Source organism: Myodes glareolus, chromosome 19 (assembly GCF_982192425.1).
Source record: "Myodes glareolus chromosome 19, mMyoGla1.1, whole genome shotgun sequence".
In the NCBI taxonomy this organism is placed as follows: domain Eukaryota; kingdom Metazoa; phylum Chordata; class Mammalia; order Rodentia; family Cricetidae; genus Myodes; species Myodes glareolus.
Genome location: NC_142044.1, coordinates 30,643,624 through 30,667,300, shown reverse-complemented (window position 1 = coordinate 30,667,300; position 23,677 = coordinate 30,643,624). Strand labels below are relative to the sequence as shown.

General features: G+C 44.2%; 1 protein-coding gene across 1 annotated transcript in view; it reads left to right on the top strand.

The window, feature by feature from the left end:
* The window catches only part of Zfat (zinc finger and AT-hook domain containing), a 175,622-nt gene that overhangs the window by 111,618 nt on the left and 40,327 nt on the right, over positions 1–23,677 (top strand). The gene's annotated exons all lie outside the window — the stretch shown is intronic.

Below are 23,677 nucleotides of genomic sequence, written 5' to 3'. Positions count from 1 at the left end.
CGTTCCAGCCCTTTAGCTGTCATGTGTGGAGTTTATTCTGTGCTCCCCCTTTTCAGAAGAATAGTAGTTCCCTATGGTTTAGAGACCAGTTCAAGAAACAGTGTGCAAGAGGATGCTAACAGAAGACAAAGCATGCGTTTACCTCTCAAGACTGGAGTGAACTGGGAGGAAAGTACAGGTTCAGGGACGTGTATCCTTGCCTTCAGATCTTGGAGTTCTGCAGGCCCATTGCCTGGTAAAACAGGTGTGATAAAGTCTCCTGTAAGGCATTTTGTATGAGTGGCAGAGTGCTCTGGTGCACCTTCTGCAGTGCCTAGCATGTGGCAGGGGTTGGAGGATAATGCAGTCTCTCTATGCTTTCCTAATTGTTTTGAGTGATGTTTCTTTAATGTGTTTGGTAGTATGCACTTAGCCATTCTCTCATGTAATTATGGAGAGGAAGTAAGATGACCCAATATGTTTTTCAATCAGAATTCTGCATATCACTTACAGCAACTTGACTCTTGACATTGTTACTTCTGTTGGTATGTACACAGTTAATGGAATCTTTAAAATGACTGACTATTGTGCTCTGAAATATTTTTCTGAAAATTCCTACTGTGAAATTCCATAGACTTATCTAATATGGAAGGGATGTTGGTTACCACACTTACAGCTATCAGTGACTGAGCCCCTTAGGTACTGGCTTAGTGTAATGAGGCATGTGCCTGTCACCTCGGACCTCCCCATGGTACATACTGCTGCCTCTGTTTATCACAGAAAGAACCCGAACCTCATAGTTTACCTGATCAGCTCTAGTCTTTTCTGCAACATACTGTGATCTTAAATACTATGCTCATGTTGACAGATGTGTCTGTCGTTTGTGAGGTGAAAAGGACCTTCTCAAGCAGCAAGCCCATCCTGGGCTCAGAACAGCTTGTGAGGGTTCTTAGAACATCTCTTCATGTGATTGAACTTGGTAAGGACGTCGCATGTGTCAAATACACTTTTAGCATCCAGAAGGAACCAGGATTTAAGCCACACCCTCCCACTTTTGTTTCAGGTTCTCACGCTTTATTTTCTCAATGACTTTTGGGGAGAAGGGGAGAAGGGAGAAACTGGAAAAACTACAGTCATGCAGACTGTTGTCAGGTAGTTGATCCTGGGGTCTGCAGTGAACACGAGGTGCTAAGGTAGAACCCACATATCACCTGAGCAGTACATGACTGAATCTGTTAGGTTTTCAATTTTATGCCTGTTTTTTATATAATTAAAATGGGGGACTTCAGGCTGGGTGGTGGTGGCACACACCTTTAATCCCAGCACTCGGGAGGCAGAAGCAGGTGAATCTCTGTAAGTCCGAGGCCAGTCTGGTCTATAAGAGCTAGTTCCAGAACAGGCTCCAAAGCTACAGCAAAATTCTGTTTTAAAAAACAAAACAAACAAACAAACAAACAAACAGGGGACTTCATTTCAAGTTTCACAGTACACAAACGTGTTTCATCAGTAGATGACACTTTTGGTAGTGCGTTTGCCATGGTAGAGAACAGCGCGTCAACGCAACCAAGCTTCTGTATTTGTAGGTGAGAAATTAGGCCCAGTGAGGAGAGTCCATCTAGCTGCTCCAGTCTCAGTGGGCTTTGCATTCACCCTAGGTTTTCAGCTGACCCTGAACTAAATCCTAGTTTTCTAAGATTGGGCTGTGCTGTAGGAGTGTGGGGGTGGATGTGGGATTCATCCTGTTAAGCATCTGGACAGGTGGTTACCACCTCTTTCCTCTGCCGTGTCCATGGCATCCAGTGCAAGCCCTGCTGTTGCTGCACTGAGATGGTCCCTGGGCCATGGCTGGCCTTCCTCAGGCTACCAGTAGATTTTGGATCCTCTTCATCAAATAGTACCATAGCTGAGAAGCTCACATAGGTTGAGGAACACTGCAGCCAGCCGTGGTATCTCACCCTGTAACTTTCCTATGCCAGTTTGCCTAAGTGAGGTTTCTCAGTTTCCTCATTAAGCAGCATGAAATTGTTCCACACCAGTCACGATCATCCAGATAGTAGCAATTACTCTTCCATCTTCTCCCTTCTCACCCCGTGTTGGTTTCCTCTTGCTAAAATGGATTACCACCAAGTTGTGTTGAAACAACACACATGTTTTATAATTCTACAACTCATAAGTCTGGCACAGCCTCCACTGAGAGCCAAGAGAATGTTGGCAAGGCCAGTGTTCCAGCCCATGCCCTTGACTTTCTCCACTGCTGGAATCCTTGCAGTCTCCGGCTTGTAGTTCTTCTATTTCAATGCCAGCAGCATGGCATGTCCCTTCATTTCTTCTGCTCTGACTCTCCCCTTTGACTTTTAATGATCCCTTTGGGGCTGGGGCTGGGGTGATATTGGAGAGATGGCTGTTGGTAAAGTCCTTATTGAATGAGCATGAAGATCCGAGTTTTCTTCCCAGTACTCACACACAAAGCTGGGTACAGTGGCGCATGTCTGTAACCCCAGACCTGGGGAGATGGAGATGGCAGATAACTGTCTGTCCAGCTTAGCTGAGTCAGAGAGCTCTGGGTTCAGTTAGAAACCCTTGCTCAGAACCTAAGGTGGAGATTGAAGACTACCTGTCTGACATTAGCCTCTGCTCTTCACATGCCCTCATGGCCACATGTGCAGGGGTGTACAAACATGGGAACAGACACCACATTCACTCATGCATGTGCACACCTGTGTGTGCTGGAGATGTGGCAGGTGGCAGAGTGCTTGCCTAACATACTTTCTGTTTCAGTCCTCTCCATATAAATCTGAAATGGTGGCACGTGTTTGTGATCCCAGCACTCAAGAGTTGAACACAAGAAGATTAGAATTCAAGGTCAACTTTGACTTTGTAGCAAGTTCAAGACCAGCTTGGGATGCATGACACCTTGTTTAAATAATAAAATGTTTAAAGGTCCTTGTGACGGCACTCATATAATTCAAGCAAAGTCCTTAGCCTATGTTCAGGTGATTGGTAGCCTGTGTCTTAATTTCTGTCTGTTAGTTTTTGGTTGTTACTGTGTTTGGTTGTTACTCTGTCTTCAGTGACAGAGATAGACCCAGGCCTACATGCTAGGAAAGCACTCTTACCTCTGAGAGAATCCCAGCATAATCCTGCAGTCTTAACTCCTTTTAAACAGTTTAATGGATTAGGATGTGGGTGTCTTGGGGGGGGGGTGCTGTTCTGCCAGTCATATTCTCCCACAGTTTTTCCTCTCATATCTGCCTGTGGAGGAGCTTTGCTATGGAGGCCAGAAAATGCATAGTATGCAAAGATGTTTCACCCGCCAATGCTGCCAAACATTCGGTTTCTCATCTTCTCTAGTGTTCTGTTTGGCCTGGGATCCTCAGGCAAATACTAATGAACTTGTGCAGTCAGTTTGCAAAGTGAAAGCAATTTGCTTTTTCTGAGGTAGATTTCATAACTTACAGTATATGACTTGTGACAGGAAACACTGACATAAGGCAGGTCCCTGGCTTGTTTTTAAAAATGGCTTATTTTCTATTTATGTATTTATTTAGTGTTCACTAAATAAGATTTGAAAATGCTTGTAAATTCCTTTCTTCATAGAATCTCGAATGCTTTTGATGCATTTTCTTTAAAGATGAGCTTGCAGTCCAACAGTAAATGAGTTTTTTTTTTTTTTAACGGAAATCACTGCATCAGCTTTACCACTGATAAAGCTTTGTTGGGTTCTGTGACATAGCTGAGAGGCTTGGTGGTTTGCTAAAATTGCTCCCCTTCTGAGTCACAGCTGAATGTGGGGTAGAGGACCCTCCTAGTTGAATGCAGGGTCAAGACCCTTTCTGCAGTTAGAAGCATTGCCTTTCCCTTCAGCATTTTCAGTCATTTCATACTTCATGAAAATAGACTTGCAAACTCCTGTGGCTGCTGCAGAAGTACTGAAGCCATGCTTTTTTTGATCTTGCCCCTCATCATTGAATCCTTTGGGCTGTTATAAATAGCCACAGTGGACATCTTCATGCAGGAAGCATTTTCTGTCTCCTAAAATCTAATGGGTGGTAAAGTTCAGAGCCAAGCTCATCACATCACCAAGAAATCACAGATAGTGGCTGCAATCAAAATGCATTCCCAAGAGCACAGTGTACCTCAACCTTGCGGGGTTTAGGGATTGACCTAACCAGGGAAATAGGAAACGAAGAAACAGGCACCCATGCAGAAAAGCTGGATTGATGGGGTGACACACCAGCAGTCCAGAAACATAGTGTGTTTATTATATGCAGCTGAACTGAACAAGGAGACAAGGTTAGCTAATTTGTGTGTGTAGGGGAGCACTCTCAGGCTGTAAACATTTTGGAAGAGGAAGCTACAGTCCATATTCTCTGTACACACTGTCAACATCCACATGTGAGCCAGGGAAGCTTTGCCATTTCCCCGAGCCTGACCTGGGGAAGGCTTTGCTATTCCTATGGGTCTGAGACACTGGGGTGCTTGAATGGTTGTGTTCATGTCAATAATACCCCATTCATTCAGGTTATCCACTTATTACATATATTTGCTAAGGGCTTCCTCTACTTCCCACACTGTCAACACTTGACCTTAGAGGAGTGCTAGAGAAGATACCTGAATGTGATGAGCAGCCCCTGAGCAGTAGGGTTTAAATAATGGGCTGGTCTTTGTGTCTAGCTGCATAATGCCTAGCTTAAATAATATAATCAGTAATAGTTGGTTACTTCCATGGCATTCGTGCCACTGTTAGAACAACCGGTATGTGTTTCCAGGCAGGTTGTTATTATAGCTTGAATAAACCATTTTTAAATGAAGTCTTGTCTTTTCACCTAAAGAGGATGCTGACTTCATTTTGGTGGCATTATGGCTATCATTACATACCAAATTTGAGGACTAGATGCTTGATTCTCTTGAGTCTAATTTCTAGCTCTAATATGTGGTTGTGCTGTGTTTTTTCTTATCATTGGAGATGTGGAGATGTGGAGGGTGCTGCCACTGTAGGTGTGTGGAGAAAGAAATAGAGAGAGGAGCAGGAGAGAGGAGTGAGGGGAACAGGAAAGGAGATGACTAGATGATTCTTCTAGGGAAGTCAAGTTAGGCAGGAGTCAGAGAAACATATACAAATGGCTGCTCAGATCTACTATTGTAGCTGAGTTGAGCCATTCTCTGTCTTTCCCTGGACTATTTCCTAGCTTGATTGATTAGCTCACTCATCCAAGGACACTGAGGTTTCTCTTAGCAGGCTTTCGGGTATCAAAGCCTGAGAAGGGAATTTCTTGCTAACTTTAAAACTCAAGGAAAATGCTGCGCAGCTAGAATTATTTTCATATAATATTTTTATGTATCTATTATTTTATGAAGTCCTCATAGGCAAGTGTGTGAAAAGAATTGGCCACAATGGAATAACTTGGGTACTTGATAAAATGTTCAACTTCATTGATTAAAAAAGAATCAGCAAAACCATGGCGAGATCATTTTTCGCTTACAGCAGTAAACATCAGAGTTCAAATGCACACTCCATTGCAGGCCATGAGGGAATAACCCTGTTCATATGCTGTTGACAGGAGCCAAAGTGGTGTGTGCCCCAAGGAGATGAGTACAGAGGACTCTGTTACAAGTGTGTGACAGATGATGTAAAATTGTCACTTGTAAGAATTCCTCTACTGCATAGATCCTTCCAGATATATGAACCGTAACTGTAAGATTATTTAACAAAAATATGTAGCATATCCATGTATAAGGTAAGGGTTAAGTAAAAAAAAAATTCAACAAACAACAGCAGAGTATCTTTAGCTCCTTTGAAGGAGTCAAAAATATCTCTCTGCTCATTTCTATAGAAAGATATTTAATCTGTATAAGAAACTGCAAAAGGAAGATTTAAAATGATATTTAAAACTATATTTCTTTTATTTACTTTCAAGCTTTTATAAAAATACATGCAAAATAAACAGACATATCTGTTGGGAAGGGTGAGAATACAGACTGAGTACATAGGAAGACAGGGTTATAGTGACGTGTGGTGAGCATACATCTATGCATGGTTGCATGTGTGTGGCACATATGTCTAAGTTTCATATATGTGTTCGTGTACATGCACACAGTACATTAGTAGAGACCAAAAGTTGACATTTCTTCTTCAGATATTCTCATTCTTTTATATTGAAGCAGAATCTTGTGCTGAACCCAAAACTTGCTATTTTGACTTGCTAACTTACCCTAGGACCCTTGTCTCTGCCTCCTGTGCCCTTAGATTGCAAATCATTGGCCATGCCCACCAGGCTTTTGGATGGTCTGAGGATGTGAACTCTGTACCCCTACATCTGCCTGGGGAAGCTCTTTGCCCAGTGAGCCATTTCCCCAACCTATGTTTGATTTTTGAATATGTAAATTGAAAGGGTCACATATATGTAAATAAGATCCATAACACTGTAAGAAGAAAAAAAAGATCTTAGAAACTAAAGTCAAAGCAGAATACGAATATGTTTTTAGTCTTTGGTGCTGGCCTACATGAGTGGTGATGAACTGCCTTTGGCATTTGAAAACCCCAGAACAACGAGGTAGCCTAGAAACTGTAGGATTTAGAGCCAGGTAGAGGCTGAGTCAGTTCCTAGCTATGCTGTTTGCAGGTTGTGTCATTTCACTTCTTTATGTATATCTTACTACCTATAAAATGCTGATGGCGATATCTGTCTCCTGGGGCTGGAGATATTAAAAGCAGTATTATTTTTATTAGCAGTGGGTCTGGTACATGGTACCCAGTGGGTGATCAAAGGATGCTGGCTCTATTTTTCCTCCCCTCTTTCTAGAAAATGACTCGGTTCTCAAAAGAACCAAAGGAAGTGGTGTGAACCCCTTGATCATGCCCATATTCTTTTTGCTTGGATTTAATTCTGTTTATAAAGCACTTACTCTAATATTCTCACCATTTTTTTTATTCATTTCTAGACACTGGTGCTCTTTTCTTTATTGTGTGAATTGCTCACCAGCATTAAGCAGATGAGAGCCACAGCATTGGTGCCACTACTTGCCAACTAGTGGACCTTTGTGGGGCTCCTTTGTTTATGTGAGCCCCTGTTTTCCTCTGAAAACTGTCGGCTCTGATGTAAGTTTTCAAAGGCTGGTGTGAGGAAGCAGGACGGAATGACTGTGCATTGCTCTCCACTCTGGCCATAGCTATGAGGATGGCTGGGAAGAGCACTAGCTTTCTCTCCCCATAAGGCGTGCCAGGAGCTTTCTTCAAGGCCTATTGTCACGTTCCATACCAATTTGGCTTCTCTGGAGTCACCATTGTAATCATTATTGGATCTTAGAAATGTGTAGAGTGAATTTCTAGCCTAGGGGTGCTCTTAGTGAGCCAGAGCCCAGCCATTGACCTTGACTGAGACACTTTCCCATATGGTTCTGATGTAGAAGCTTGCTGCGCTCCAAAACCACTACAGTGGGCTTGGAGCTTTGTGAGGAAAAGCCAGATTCCATATGGAACATTCATAGACCTCCTACACTGCATTGGTTTCTGTGTACATCCACATGCATGCATGCTAGCTATGTAAGCCTATGTAAGCAGTCAGACAGTTCACTATGTTTTAATTAGAGTACCCAGTTATTTATATTTAGTGCACTGTCAACATGCTTGAAAGAAGATCAGCATGCGGGTGTTTATTTCTACCTGTCATATCAGTTCTTTTCTGTTTTTCTGCTTTTGGAGGGGGGTGAATCAAGTTTTAACCACTTCTATTGATTTTTCTTTTAAACTTAGAACCATTTTAGACTTACAGAGAAGTTATGGAAGTACTGCAGAAAGTGTCTGTTGTCCCATATTCAGTGTCTCTGCTTGTTAATCACAAGCATGAGTATGGCATGTCTCTTCCTACTGACAATTTGACACTGGCACATGAGTAACTGAATCTCATGCTTGACATTTATTTCATTTTTATTTGATGACCTGTTCCTTTAGGATCTCAGTAGTATGCAACATAATACAAAATATCTTAAATTATTTTATTTTATTTTATTTTATTTTTTCTCAAAGTTTATTAAAATACAAAAGTCTCCATTTCCGCCCCTCCTCCCAACCCCCTCTTACTCCCCCCACTCCTTCCCCTCCTCCCTCTCCATCCCCAAGAGCAGTCAGGGTCTCCTGCCCTGTGGGTAGTTCAAGCTCCTCCCCCCTCCCTCCAGGTCCAGGAAGGTGAACATTCAAACAGACTGGATCCCAGAAATCCAGTATATGCAGAGGAAACCAGTCCCAGTGTCATTGTCAATGGCTTTTCAGAAAGACTCTGGGCCAGCCACTTTCAGAGAATCCAGCCTCATTCAGAGAATTTGGCTGGATCACGTGCTCGCTCAGTCCCAGACAGCTGGCCTTGGTGAACTCTCATTAGATCAGTCCCCTTGTATCAGTGGGTGAACGCACCCCTCCGGTCCTGATTTCCTTTTTCATGTTCTTCCTCCTTCTGCTCCTCATTTGGACCTTGGGGGACTCTGTCCAATGCTCCAATGTGGGTCTCCTTCTGTATCGCCATCCATCGTCGGATGAAGGTTCCCTCTGGTCTTGCCTTCCTTGCTCACGTTCTCTTTCCTTCTGCTTCTCGTTTGGACCTAGGGAGTTAAGTCCAGTGTTCCAATGTGGGTCTCCATCTCCATCCATCGCCAGATGAAGGATCTGGGACTCTTGTCTATTTCCAATCTCCAGGAGGAAAACTACCTGAATTTTCTTCAGGTTCACCCTCCTATCCAGCTTCTCTAGGATCACGAATAATAGGCTCAAAGACCTTTAATTATGGCTAGAATCCATTTATGAGTGAATACATACCATATTACTCTTTTTGGGTCTGGCTTACTCTGTTGAGATTTGACAGCTCTCAGACTTCATTGATTTTGATGACCTTAGGAAGAGAATATCTCTCATTTAGGATGTGTTTACCTTCATTTAGGATGTGTTTACCTTCTGCGTGTGTGTGTGTGTGCTTGCACATGCATGTGTTTAAGTGGTTGCTGGGAATATTATTTTTTAAAAACTATATGGTTTCAAATAATATACTTTTGTGACTATAATAAAATCCACAGAATATTATGCACCTATATTGACATGCTCACACTTTTGTTATCACTCACATTATTTTTACTTAAGCTATTAACTCCTAAACATGGTGGTGCTTTTGTTTTAATCAGCAATATTTTAGTGAAATTTCAAACATATATTTGAAAATATAGTTTTAAAAGTTAAAAAATTAATTTGAAAATGTATTAAGTGTAAATGTAAAACTTACCAATATATTCACCCCCCTTTCCTCGCATAGCTGGGCTTCTATCAGATACACTGTCTTTCTGGCTTGGAGAATTTCCTTGAGCAAATAGATGATGCTCATGTGCTAGACAGAACTGACTTTTCTGTTTCCTTTGAAAATGTCATTACTTATTCCAATTTGAAGATGTCTTCATTTGTACAATGTGTCTTGAAGGCAAAGGCAGGAGAGCACCTTGAGGTAAAGGCCAGCCTGATCTATGTCCAGACTACAAACTGAGTCTGTTTCCCAGAAAGAACAGCAACAACAGCAGTGTTGACAGCTGGCAGTGTTTGGGGGAGCATCGTGACAAGATGCTTTTCTTTGCTCTCTGCCCTCCACTGGTTTGAACATACCTGTAATGGGTCTGTTTCTTCATGCTGATTTGTGATTTTTGTCCCCTATTTTGTTTGCCTCATTTTGACACCTGTGAGTTGAGGTACCTGACTTGTGATTGGCTGAATCCTGTGGTCTGTAGGTGGTGTCTTTCACTAGTTGGGCCATTCTCAGCCATTATCTCCTTAAATATTCACTTGGCCTGCTTGTTCCCCATCTTCTCCTTAGGGCAGCAGCACCAGTGTCGTCACATGCTGCGTGCCATTACTCAGATGGCCTCTCCCCTTCTCCCTCTGTGTCTGTCTCTCTCATCTTTGTAGTTCAGTTGTTTCCCTTGGCCTTTCTTCCTGCTCGTTATCCCTTCTCTTTATGTCGTATCTGCTGTTTATAAGATCATCAAATAAAGGGTGTGCTATTTTAACATTTGTATCAATTCCAATTAGTTCTTTAAATTGGCTTTATTTTTCTGCTTAATGTTTTCATCTGTCACTACAAGCTTTCTCTTCTTACCAGAGCCTTTAACACACTTAGAGTTGTTTTCATATTTTCTTCTAATAACATCTTTATGTATATATCAACTCCCCCATTTTGAGGTTACATTGTCTTGCTTCTCTTTACATATATTATAATATTTAATAGAACCAAATATCATGCTTGAGTGAGTAATGTAGTCTGGGATACATACTAGTTGGTATCTGAAAGTAAATGGTTTTCATGTGGGGCATTGTGCAGAAGATGAAGGAGGACAGCTGGTCTATGAGAGGTTGGCTTTGCTGCCTGGTCTATGAGAGCTTGGACTTCATGTGTTCCTGGCACCCTGACCGATAAGAACTCATTCTGCTTTCACTGTGCAAGAGTTGTGGTTTATATTGGAGACCTGTCTGCCTTCCTGGAGTTTGGATACATGGTTAGGAAGAAGATGCCCATGTCATTAGTGCCCACCCCAAAGTGTGTGGTCCCTGAATCTCTGAGAACATCTCTGATTGGCTTGTTTCAGTGAATGTGACTATGTCCCCTGTGATTATATTGGGAAAAAACTCTTAGATGTTTGTGCCTGGTTTTCCCTGGACTTTGCCTCATGCCTTTCTTACCTTGAATGATGTTTCTCTGCTCTCGTTTTTTTGTAATCAGATTTATGCTGAGTTTTCTGAGGCCTCCCAGTGAGTCTATAAACCTGCAATTGGTCTTAGGGCCCCCAACCCAGAAAGCAGTTATTATGATGTGTAGCTCAGCTGGGTCTGGGCTCAGCAGGTCTAGAGCTAGTTCCTCTGTTTTCAGATGTTCTGGGAGCACGATCAGGACTTGGCTTCCAGTCAGGCAAAGCTCTTGAGCACCAACACTCTTGGATGTCACTAAGCTGCTGGATCTCTAAGCCTGAGGCTGTCCACTTGACAGCTCCTCACAGAGTGGCTGCCCACTGCCTATTCATGTTGGCCCTCTCCTATCTACGGCAGAGACACAGGAAGTCAGAAAAAAAAGAGGGTGATTGACATAGCAGCCAACTGTAGGCAGAAGTGACAGGTGCAGTGCTCTGGCGGGTTTTCTGTGACAATTTTATCTACACAGCATCACCCACAAGTAGGATAGGGAGGACCTTGAGTCATGTCCACTCACAAGCACCCATGGGATGAAAGTCCTGTGTCTTATAAGGCCCACCCTCATGTGCTTTCAAACTGTCTTGGAATCCAGGCCTTATTACTGCTTGGGTGATCTGGGGCAAGTCCCTTAATTTTTCCAAGTTACCTATTGCTTAGGAATAGAAGCAGACTCTTGGCTGCCTCTGTACACATTAGCACTAATAAGAAACTAAATGCCAAGGACTTGCCGTGTGGATCTCATATGCTTGTTTCCATCCTTTCTCTAGCTTTCTCCTTATCATGGTGAACTTCCCTTGACTGTGCACACTTTTGCCTATCATGGTTCCATTACTCAACATTTGTGGTATCGGAGGCAGGCTCCATTTGTTCTGAGAGTTATAGTCACATGTTATAGTCACATACCTGATGTGACAATTTCCTTAATGGTGTCTTCTAACACAAATGTTATATAAATATACCACTTGGTGGAGAGAACCTTTTACCAGGTGTATCTTCCACATGGAGCTCTTGTGAGTATCCAGTCATGTCCTGCTCGTCAGCCCCTTCCCTTCCTGCTGGACCCACTGCCCATGCTTTCCAAATCTGCTTCCTGGCAAGGGTCATCATGCTCTGAATTTCCCCACCATTCTCTTCTCATCCCTGCTGCCCATGAGTGCATGTCATCGCACTGATGCATGTCACGGGGCTCAGCACCAGAGAGACTTTGCACATTCGCTCCATCCTCTATAGAGCTTCAAGGACACCCAAACTCTCCTGGCCTCTGGAGAATAAGTGGAAAAAAAAGTGGTGTATGAGTTGTGCAAGTCTGCAAAGAAAAATTCAGACTGAAATCAGCAGTTTTGAAATGTGGACCTTTTGGAAACTGTTCAAGGTGGCTGGAAGCTGACCCATCTTTATTTAGCCTCCTTCATTTCTGACAGTGTGACCTTCTTGGCTGTTGGTCCTTTCCTTTTTTGTGGCCAGAAAGCTCTTAGATATAGCTGAGGTTGGGAATTGACCTATCACCTGACAACACACTGTTGAAGTTATGTTTGATATGTGTTAAAAGAGGTTGAATCCTTGGCCATCAGCGCCATGAGCCTATAGCTTTATTGCAGTTGAGAATTTGCATAACCACAGCATTGTCACAAAACTGGTAACAGGTAAAGGAGAACTTGACCTCTAATAGACTTTTCCAAAGTCTTTCATATAGATTACTTCACATCATAACTCAGCAATCAGAATTTTCAGAGACAAAGTAGGAACAACTAAAGAATTCAGTTTTTACTGGATCGTTTGATCAAAGTACATGAGATGATTTGGGTACCAGGCACTTCTCTGTCAGGCCCTGTGCCAGGAGCACAGGCTTCTGGGATGAAGTCAGGTCCTCTGTCTGCCAGTTTCATAGGCCTTCTGAGAGCCAAATGTGCATCAAAAATAATAGCCATTGTATGGAGTATTAGGGAAAAGTTATGTTTCATGAGCTGTGGGAACTCAGAAGACAAGCACAACAATTGTTCCAGCTATATCTTTTTAAGTCTTATTTCAGCTGAGTTAAGATTATGTTTGAAACCCATATTTTTAGAAATATGCAGCAAGAAGGTTCTCCACTGATTGATGACCACAACTCAAAGGGAATTCAAGCATTACTCTGAAGAGGAACAAATAAAAGGGTTCAGTGTCCCCAAGTCCATCCTCGGCGTGCTGATGTGTATTGTAGGTTTATATACGCAGGGAGAACTGGGGCATACATGATTTGTGTAATTAAGCAATCCTAGTCAAGATGTGGTCTCGCTAACCCATTTCTCTGGATGTTGTGGGTGTGCTGCCCAGGGTGGTTAAAGAAGTCCTTGTTGCTTAAGAGGCCAGGGTGCCTCTCAGAAGATGGTTACCGTGCTCTGTGATGTGACCTCACCCTCATGGACAGTTGCCCTTGTCTGGGAAAGGGTCTGTCCTGTGAAGTTACTCTTATTTAGGAATCTAAGGTGTCTCAAGAAAAAAATTTAAAGACTTATCTGTCTTCATCCAAAGTAAAAGACACAGGCAGGAACAAAAGCAGAAATGTCAGGTTTCATTCTGCATTTACAGTTACCTTGTAGATCCAAGTTACAGAGCCAACTCTCTTTAGCAAAAACAGTTTCTAAGCCACTGTATCATTATCTCTTATTGCATTTTGATAGTGAAATGTGTGACCAAGGCCTTTGTAATGTGACCACAGCAAGCTACAGCGAGGTATGCATGTAGAAGGTAAAGGGCATGGGAACACACAGAATACATGTGAACAAATATGCAGAGTTGGACAAAGATAGCATCTAGGATGAGGTCAGCCACAGAGGTTGCTGTGTAAACAGTTTATTCCTGGCTTTGCTTCTAACCCCTGTGAGGAAGGGAGTGGAAGTGAAGAGATAATCTCCAGTAACTAGAATGGAAGACAAACATTTGTAAGTAGTAACATTTGTAAGCAATTCCAGTTACTAGTACCCCCGAGTGATCTCACAAGGACAGTTGCCTGGCATTGCTATCTAGTGTTTTATATGCATATTTTACTTTACCCTGATAACCCTTCTAGGCAAGTATTAATATCTCTGTTTTATAGATCAAAAGATTAAGGCCCAGAATTGAATGAAGGCGCATGAGTTAGGAGGACTGCAGTTCTCAAGAGATGCTGCTTGGGTTTTTGTCGATTTCTTTGTGACATAATAACTCTATCCTTTATTCTATGCTTTCAGAGCTCAGTGACTTTTCACCTCTTTGTCCTTTTCCCATTCGCTGCCTTGATGAAGTACACCTGTGGCTGTGTGTTCAGTTATCAAAACTCAAGCGCAGAATGCTTACTGAGTACAAGTTAGCAGCCAGAACTCTTACCAAGTACAGTGGAAACCATGGAACTCAGGGGCAGCAGATGAGGATGAAGTGTGGGTTTTTGTGGCAGTTTCTATTTTGCTTTTCTGTTCCCAATTTGAAGGACAGTAAGGGTTCTGATACGATACTCATTTCTCTATTTCCTATGAGTGTGCGGAAGTGTGTGGGAGGAAGAAGGGAGGTATGGACCTGGATGACACATGGGCCCTTTGTTAACTGGCTTCCAACTACAAAGCCTGTGCTAAAGAGCATCTGTGTCATTTTCAGTTCTGTTGCATTTAAGATTTTTTTTTTAAAAGCGTCTCTGGAAAAAAATGGAAACTGGATAGTTTTATGTTAAATTAAATTTCTGTCCATCTAAGAATATGCAGTATATTCTCTGGAGATAATTGCATTTTTGACATTACAGTGATTACCAAAAATATAATAATAGAATAAAATCGATCACCAGCCAACACTAAAGAGTCTTCTAAGCTCTTGCACAAAATGCAATTAGTGCGGATTGATTTACTGTTACTTACCGTGATGAGTTAATTGCCTTAAGGTAAGCTGGCTTTGAACTTGTGGTACCCATGGTTTTAAAATATTTATTCTTTTAAATTGTTTAATTTGTCTCTGGCCTTATTTGAAAACTGAGATAGTTCTGTGCTTATTAATTGATATGAAGATCTGACTCTTGCTCTTTGGATCTTTACCGTGGAATTGGTTTTGTTAGTGCCATGTTGTTGACCCTTGGTAGAGCTGATCTTTGGGTCATAGAATTCTCAAAAGAGACAAGCGTTAGAAAAACCTTTCACTCTGGGCTTGGTAAACTTGTCTTCAAGACTCCCAGCTGCTGTGGGATAATGCTCTTTCACACTGTAAAGAACACCCAACTTTCAGAATGGCTAGGACAGAAAAACAGCAGCAACAACAACAACAAAACTTATACTATGCAAATCTGCCTGTATTATAAGAAATGAATGGCATTTTCATTCATGCCTGTATTCTATAAGCCTCAGAGTGATTTAGATATCTTTGGAACAAATATCTCTGAGGATCTGAGGGCTATGCACCAGGAACAAGAGTCCAGGAAAATCTCCACCCTTCCTTGTGCTTTTCTTTGTAATGTACATGTTTTTCCATGTCTGTCTGCTTCTGTCCCCTTGTTGTCCTTGTCTGTCTTCTCTGAAATTCTGTGGGCTATCAAAACTGTATACGTGTAGGTTTGGAGTTGGCAGAATCAGCCCTCACTTTTGGCAGTACTCACAGGGAAAACAGGGACCCCCCCGCCATGGCTGCAAATGCCAACCAACTGCCAGCCCCTCTGCCTCAGCCTCCACTCCTCTAGTCAGACCCAGTGCAGTCACGTCAACCTGTCCTCCCTCCCACGCTCAGCTTATCCCTGCTCCTCATGCTTCCAGATGGCCACATTGCTCTCACCTCCTTCAGGTCTTTGTTTTTGTAGGTTTAATGACATCTGGCAAATGCTATAGTCCCTTCTTTTGATCCTAAGATGTAAGTTCTTGCACGAGTCGTTGGTTCACTTTTTGTCCTTCTGTGACACGAAGGCAGCACCTTTTGGGGAATGAGTACACTGTTGGCACATCTTACATCTATTTTTTTACACGATTCTCTCCTAGGCCTGGATGGCCTCAAACTCATTGTGTAGATGAAGATGACCTTAAACTCCTAATTCTCCCGCATTCACCATCCAAGTACTGGGATTACAGTGCTGGGCACTAAGCCCAGTTATGTGGTGCTAGGTATGGAGGCCAGGATTCTGTGCAGGACAGGCAAGCACTCTGCCAGATAGGCCACGTTCCTAACCCTTGTCTTCAGATCACTAGGGTGGCAGATTCATCCTGGCAGGCTTCTAGGTGGAGTAAGATTCTGAGCTGCTTTAAGAGCTCAGAACCACAAAGGGCCAGGGTCCCACACACCTTCAATCACGGGGCATTTCTGGGTTCATTCTTATTTCATGGGTAGCCTTGGGCCCTGAGTTTGTCCTCCTCACAGTAGTGAGAACTCTGAGATTAGAACGGGATGAAGCATGTGGGAGCACTTTGGAACAAGAAACTCTGCAACTGCCTTGCTCTAGCTTTAGTGAGTCAGGCCCTGGTTAGTGCCAAGGCCCAGACGTGGTGTAGCCAGTGCCAAGGGCCTGCTTTTCAGCAGAGAGGAGCTAAATATTGATAAATGTGTTGTTTTCTTTGGTTGGGCCCCATAAGCCTTGTTTCATCATTGTGTAATGTTAAGGAACATCAAAGGAGATTCCTGTGCAAAGGCTCATGTTTAGTTCATTTAGCTGTGTTCTTTGGAAATATAGGCAAATATGGTTAATACCGCTATTAGTTTTGCAGCAGTGTTAACCCTGTCTGATCTGCAGTGTGGAGTCAGTGGGAACACGCCGGTGATTAACAGGCAGTCCAGACAGGAGCTGTCCAGAGGCAGGTCACCAAGGTGGGAGTGGGAAGGGAAGGGAAAGAAGTGGCTGATTGGGCCACCAGTACTGCAGGTGTTAGAAATACCTTTGTTGGAAAGATATCACATTGATGCTGTGATCTGAAACCCAGAGGCATCTGTAAAATGAAAAGCTCAGTGCAGTGGGAAGGTTGCAGAAGTCACCCAGCTGATGCATCAGCAGGAGAGAGTGTTGCTGAAGTCACACTTATTTGCAGTAGCCTTGATTGATCTGTGCACCAGCTGCCCAGGGGGGGCGGGCCTGAGGTTTGGAGTCTGGCCCTAGGCCAAAGCCTGGTTTGCTGGTGACTATCTGAGAACCCTCTGCAGCAGCCTTTACTTTCCAGGACCTCATCTGCAAATGTGCATATTGTTTTGTTTTTTTTTTCCACCCCAGGCAGGCAAGAGAAACTTAGTGGCCACTCTGCCTGCTTTCATTCTGCTACCATCAGTGGATTTGAGTCCCCTTCCTCTCCTCTTCTGTCACTGCAGACATAAACAGGGAGGTCCTCTAATTCCAAAGGCAGATTTTCAGGTAAAAGGAATGCCATGCGTTATGTTGCTTTAGATGAGGCCGTTTGCACCAGAGTTAATCTGTCTGAGCCGTCAGTGAGAGTCACACAGGTGTACGCTGTACAGGGAGCCTTTCCCTCACAGCCTGCCTCCTTTATCTCACCCTCCTGTTTCCTCCTATCACCCTAGGCAGTTTCTTCCAGCTTTCATGTCACGTATATGTCCGTGACATTTGCAATGTTTGTTTTGAGCCTTGCTCCTTTACTCGGCTGCACATTGATGAGACAGAACAGGGTTCTTGCTCCTGGTTCTAATCCTCTCACTTCTTTGCAGTAGCCAAACCTATTGGCTGCTGAGTTCAGTTCTGATCAGCCCATCAGCATAGATGAGCATGCTTTTATGTGCACTCCACGGAGGGGCTGCAGGTCTGGGGGTTGGGAGGTGCAGGTGGACATGCTGATTGAAATTGTCTGCAACTATGCAGGGTTGCTTCTGCTTTCCTGGGTGCCAGTCCCCAATGAGAAGGAGAACTTGCTCTTTCTAGAAAGTTGGAAAGGTTTCTGAAGCATAGCAGAACATTCCTTGTGTGTAATTATACTCTGGTGTGTGAATCTAGGGTATGTGTTTATGTTGGTCTGATTGCCCATAAAGTGACCAGGTTGCTCTGCTTCTGGCTATGTGACCCGTCAACATATGTGCTCTGATGCCTGAGTCACCCAGCTTCTCTGGGTGACACATGCACAGGGTGTGCCTACTGTGGGATTGGCAAGCAGCAGCAGCAGCAGCAGCAGCAGCAGCAGCACCTGGATACCATGTCAGTCCATATCTTGGTGTGAAGAGTCTTTCATTGCCCTGCTAGACGTGCTGTGGTCTCTGTACATATTTATTTCCATGATTGTCATGGCCATGAGTTTTCTTCCTCCTCTCTCCCTGTCTTCCTTACTTCTTTCCTAATAAATAACCACTCAACTATTTCTTCATTTTTCTTGTTTGTTTTAAAACTGTGTGTCGTTTTTGGTTATATGTTGCAAATTCAGTCTCTCATTCTATGACTTCCACTTTACAGTGTCTTTACAGGTGTTTAATGACTTTTAAGAAGACATTTAAAGTGGATTCTCAGGTTTCGGGTTTCTCTTGGCTGACCATCACATGAATTATTAACTGGCTATTATAGGCATCTGGCTACTGAGTCCCTCCCCCCCCAACCCTGACTGCAGAGGAACATAGGTGTTCTGATGTGAACCCTGTTAGCAGAAGGTCGGAGGCCTGTGGTAGGGGCAAGTGTGTCCCGCGCTACTGTCTCGCCAGCAAGAACGACGCAGGGCACGTAGGATCCTTCTGCAGAACAGCTTTTAATGCTTCTTGAGAGTGAGAGCATAAGCCAACATGGCGGAGACCCAGAGCGAGGCGAGCCCAGCCCTTATATAGGAAACAGTCCCCGCCTCGGACATGTCACTGTCAGATTGGTCAGCTACCCATCATCCCAGATGACGCCTCGGGAGAGGCAGGGACTACAGTGTTGGAAATTTGCCAACACATGCGCGTTATCCTGTTCACCGGGCGGGGGAACCGGATGTCAGCGCCATCTTGCAATGGCGAATGTGGTTGCGGTCCTCTACATCTCCCCCTTTTTTTACTTCTTTGCAGAAAGGCAACTCCCTCAGAAGGCAGAGATAGAGGTCGCACTTCCCAAAGTGGAAACATTATAATGGGCTTGCACGGAATCTGCCCCTAGGTTCATGACACCTGGAACTTATCCGGCCTGCCCTCTGCCATTTTTCTGGGAAAGGGAATATACGGCAGGAAACCCTTATGCAGGGCGACATATCTCTCAGAGAGGGCCATTCTCTGTGCGATGCTCTTTAGCTCGACAACCTTCAGGGCTAGCTAAGCCAAGCACTCCACCCTGTGCAATGGACAGAGGTGTCCTAGGGGTGCAGGAGCTGGTTGGCATAAACCTGCTGCTTCAGCATAGATAACCACATCAGTAGAGGTTCCCTGTTCCAGGGCAGCCAGCGCTTGTGCAATAACCACACTTTGTCCCTATGACTTTGGGATTTGAGTCAGCAGACCATCCAGAGGAGAAACACTGATCCACAGCATAGGGCTGTTCCAAACATTCCCACCCCCACCCAATAAGCTTATAAATAGAAGGTAGGGGAGCCCCAGAGTCTTATTGGTTGTAAAATAAAAAAAAAAAGAAACGAGGAAACACTGCCACTCTATGGCTGACTGGTGTCGGCTTCAGGAAGGCTAAGAGTATCCCCCATCGCTGCTCCTTCGTAACCATTGTCATCTATCCGCAAAATGGTAGGAGGAACAGAAGCCAAATCTTCAGGCGAGTCCGCGTGTTGTGGGTCACCCCTCACCGTTCGGGTCAGTCTTTCTGGCACCCAGAATGGATTTTCCTGGTCCTGCGGGAACACACAAACAGCTCCCCTGGATCTCAATAGGATGGGATCCGGGCCTTTCCATTCATTAGAAAACACATCTTTCCATATAACCAAATCCTTAGGCCGCTGCGGATCCGAACTATGTCGTGTTGCAGCATTCTGGCCATTATCGTCCAGATTTAAAAAATTTATAGTGAACAGAGCCATGGCAATGGCTACTCTTGGTGTCGGGGGTAATTCCTTCAATATTCCCCCTTTTTGTTTAAGTAGATAAGATTTGAGTGTGCGATGTGCTCGCTCTACAATACCTTGCCCCTGGGGGTTATAAGGCAGGCCTGTAATGTGTGTGACTTGCATCTGTGCACAAAATTGTTTAAACTTTTGAGAAGTATAGGCAGGCCCATTATCCATCTTTAAAGATGTGGGCTTGCCCCAAGCACTCCATGCCTCAAGACAATGTTGAATGACATAAGAGGTTTTTTCTCCTGTAAGTGGTGTGGCATGAATAACGCCAGAGCATGTGTCAATTGACACATGCACATACTGAAGTTTTCCAAAGGCAGTGATATGAGTCACATCCATCTGCCATATTTGCAAAGGCGCAATCCCTCTGGGGTTTACGCCAGTGTGTCTGACAGGGAGAAACTGGCAACAATTGTGACATTGGGTCACAATATCACGAGCCTCCTTTCTGGTAAGAGAAAAACGTTTACGCAGGGTTTCAGCTGTAACATGAAAATTATCATGAAAGGTTTTAGCGGTCTGTAACGGGGAGGCAAGAGCTACCGCAGCAAGCTGCGTAGCACGATCAGCCAGATCATTACCTAAACTCATGGGGCCCGGGAGCCCCGAATGTGCTCTTATGTGTGTGATAAAAAATGGAGCTCTCCTATTTAGTAAACAGTCCTGTATCCTCTGGAAAAGAGCTGCCACTGTACTAGTAGGTTTTATAATTCCAGCGGTCTCTAATAATTTAACAGCATTAACCACATAGGCAGAATCAGAAACAATATTAAGAGGACAATGAAATTTTTGAAGAACCTCTAAAACCACCATACATTCCACCACCTGGGGTGAGGTGGCAGAAAAGTTCTTTGTATATATTTTAGAATCCACAACATAGGCTCCCACACCATTTTTGGAGCCATCTGTATACACCATCACCCCATCTTTTAGCGGGGCAGAAGACGTAACTCGGGGAAACACAATGGGATGATATGCAGCAAACTGCAGCAGAGGGTGTTTGGGATAATGATTATCAATTTTTCCTGAAAAGGTGGTAACCAAAATTGCCCAATCGTCAGAGGTGGCGGCCAAAGTTTGTATCTGAAAGGAGGTATAGGGAACTATCATAACCGCTGGATGCTTACCAAAATGACTAACAGACATTTTAAGGCCTTTAAGGGCAATTTGAGCTATAGCAGCTGGATACCAATCAATACTTTTGTTAGGAGAAGCATGCGGATGGATCCACAGTAACGGTCCATCCTGCCATAACACAGCAGTGGGTAGCTTTCTTGTTTTAAACACACATAGAACAAATGGTTGAGTTTCATCAATACGGCACAGCTGTGCCTCCTTAATGGATTCCTCCACTAGTAATAAGGCTGCTTCTGCTGCCGGCGTCAAGGCCCGAGGGGAGGTAATATGAGTATCCCCTTCCAAGATATCAAACAATGGCTTCAAATCAGCAGAGGGGATTTTTAAAAACGGTCGCAGCCAATTAATATCTCCTAACAACTTTTGGAAATCATTTAATGTTCGCAAATCGTCCCTATAAATTTTTATTTTTTGTGGTAGAATCTTTTCAGGAAGAATAACAGAACCTAAGAATTGGCCAGTGTCTGTAATCTGGACCTTCTCAGCAGCTATTTGAAGACCCCATAGCTGTAAACTCTTAATGAGCAATGGGTAGGCTTCCCTTAGGACCTGTGGATGGGCCCTTTGGGATGACCTCATGGCCCTACCGCTGGTTAATTCTGCCTCCTCCTCTGTATCTAGTTCTTCTACCTCTTCTCCTGAGCCAGAACTTTCATGCTCACTTTCATGGTCACTTTCAATTTGCGGAGCTTCAAGCTCCTGCAGAGGATATAAACTACTGTCCTTTCCTTTTTTCTTATTGTTGGTTCCAGAAATCTTTCGACCTTGTAAATCAGTCTTCTCCCCCATTCTTATTTTCTTAAAACCACTGGAGGGTCCTTTTTCCTTATTTGAGACTGTGCGCGCACCTAACCTCTCACTGTACTCAGTTTCTGAAATGCTATCCTGGACTTCCTCCGTTGCAGCAACCGCCTGGCAGGATTCGTCTTTTAAGCAATCTTTGGCAAAAAATAAGAGGACTACTAAAAGAGGTAGCAAGGCCCCTACGAAACCTTCCCAATGCGGAAACAGGTCAAGCCCAAAACCGAAAAATCCAGGAAAAGCCATATCTCTCTGAGTATACAGACCTGCAGTTCTGAATCCTCCTTGTGTCCAAGGGGTCTCCGGCGGTGCGAGCAGTTGTCAGGGTCCCTCAGCGTCCCGAGGGATTCGGCACCAGATGTCCCGCGCTACTGTCTCGCCAGCAAGAACGACGCAGGGCACGTAGGATCCTTCTGCAGAACAGCTTTTAATGCTTCTTGAGAGTGAGAGCATAAGCCAACATGGCGGAGACCCAGAGCGAGGCGAGCCCAGCCCTTATATAGGAAACAGTCCCCGCCTCGGACGTGTCACTGTCAGATTGGTCAGCTACCCATCATCCCAGATGACGCCTCGGGAGAGGCAGGGACTACAGTGTTGGAAATTTGCCAACACATGCGCGTTATCCTGTTCACCGGGCGGGGGAACCGGATGTCAGCGCCATCTTGCAATGGCGAATGTGGTTGCGGTCCTCTACACAAGTGGATATGCTGATTGCAGAGTTTCTTGGTGAGAAGGAAACTGGTTCTTCTGAGGAAAATTGGGAGGTTTTGTGACAGGCAAGTGGATGATGTCATATAGTGAGTTGACAAACTTGAGAAGTGAGTGGTGTGTGTGGTGAGTGTGTCCACTATCAGACACAAGACAGGCACAAGACAACACATGTGCTGTTAGTAACTCATGGATGAAAAAATGTTGGACCCATCAATTTTGGCTTAAATCTGTGAAGCAAAATCTTCTTTCACAGCAGAAGTGAAGTCATTCACTTCAGTAGCTGTAGTTTTGCTGGCTTGTTGCTACAGCCTGCATGTTTCCCGTTTCCTGGTGAGGCAGGGGGTGAGAAGATACGAAGTCAATGGCACAGACTCTGGGAGATTCCAGTGCAGAAGCTCTATATTGTAAAAAGTTTGGGTTTTTTTTTATGGGATTAGGGAAATTAATCTGCCGCAGGAACATTTCTGATTGGTCATTTTGAAACTGGCGGTCACTGCTGGTGTGTTGTAATTGGCGAGGTGCACGTATTACCTTTTGGTCCATTGACAGGTTGTCTTGGCCAATTTTGCTTACTCATTGTGCTTGCTTGTGCTTGAGCTATTGCCCTGCCTCAAGTAGGGATTGTCTTCGACAGGGATGGGAAATGTCTTTAGAGAATGTGATCCTGTGATTCATGCTTGGTGGATGAGGTTTGATGCTTTGCCTGGAGAGAGTAGGTCAGCACTGTGTAGACCACCAGACCACTATGGTTAACTAGTGGCTAGCTCTGTCCTATTTTTCAGGACACAAAATACCACAATACACCTTGGCCAAGGACCTGACTCTCACAGCACCTGCCTCAAGCTCATGTGGGGCTTTGTACTTGCCTTTCCCACCAGATGCCGTAACTGCTATGTCACAAGAGACTCTAAGGGGGTCATCTGGGGCTGTGCCTACCCCCCCCCCCTTAGGAAGCTCTGAGCAGGAGAAAGTGGGGGAACTTACAATGAGAACAATATATGAGAAGCAGGGGTGTGATCCAGGAATGGCACATGAAGATCAGGACAATGTGACAGTAACAAAGGATGTGATGTGACTGAATCTTCCCAGTGTTTGGGGTGACTGTGGAGGGGAGTACAGGCAGAGCCGTGGGCAGACATGGAGTAGGCAGGCCTGCAGAGAAGGAACAGCCCTCTCTTCCCCCCAGAGTGCAGCAGGGGGAACAGTTTGAGCAGAGGTATACGGGTCAGTATGTTCCAGCCCCATTCTAGCTCCTGTTCCCTCTTCTGTACTGTGCCCATTGCGTTCTCTGCCCCCATCACTATTTCTGCAGGGCTTCTTTCCTAGTAGCCTTAGGCTTGGTATTTCTGATTGGGTGCAGGCAGCTGAAGAAATCAGGAGAATGTCATAGACTGTGCTGTGC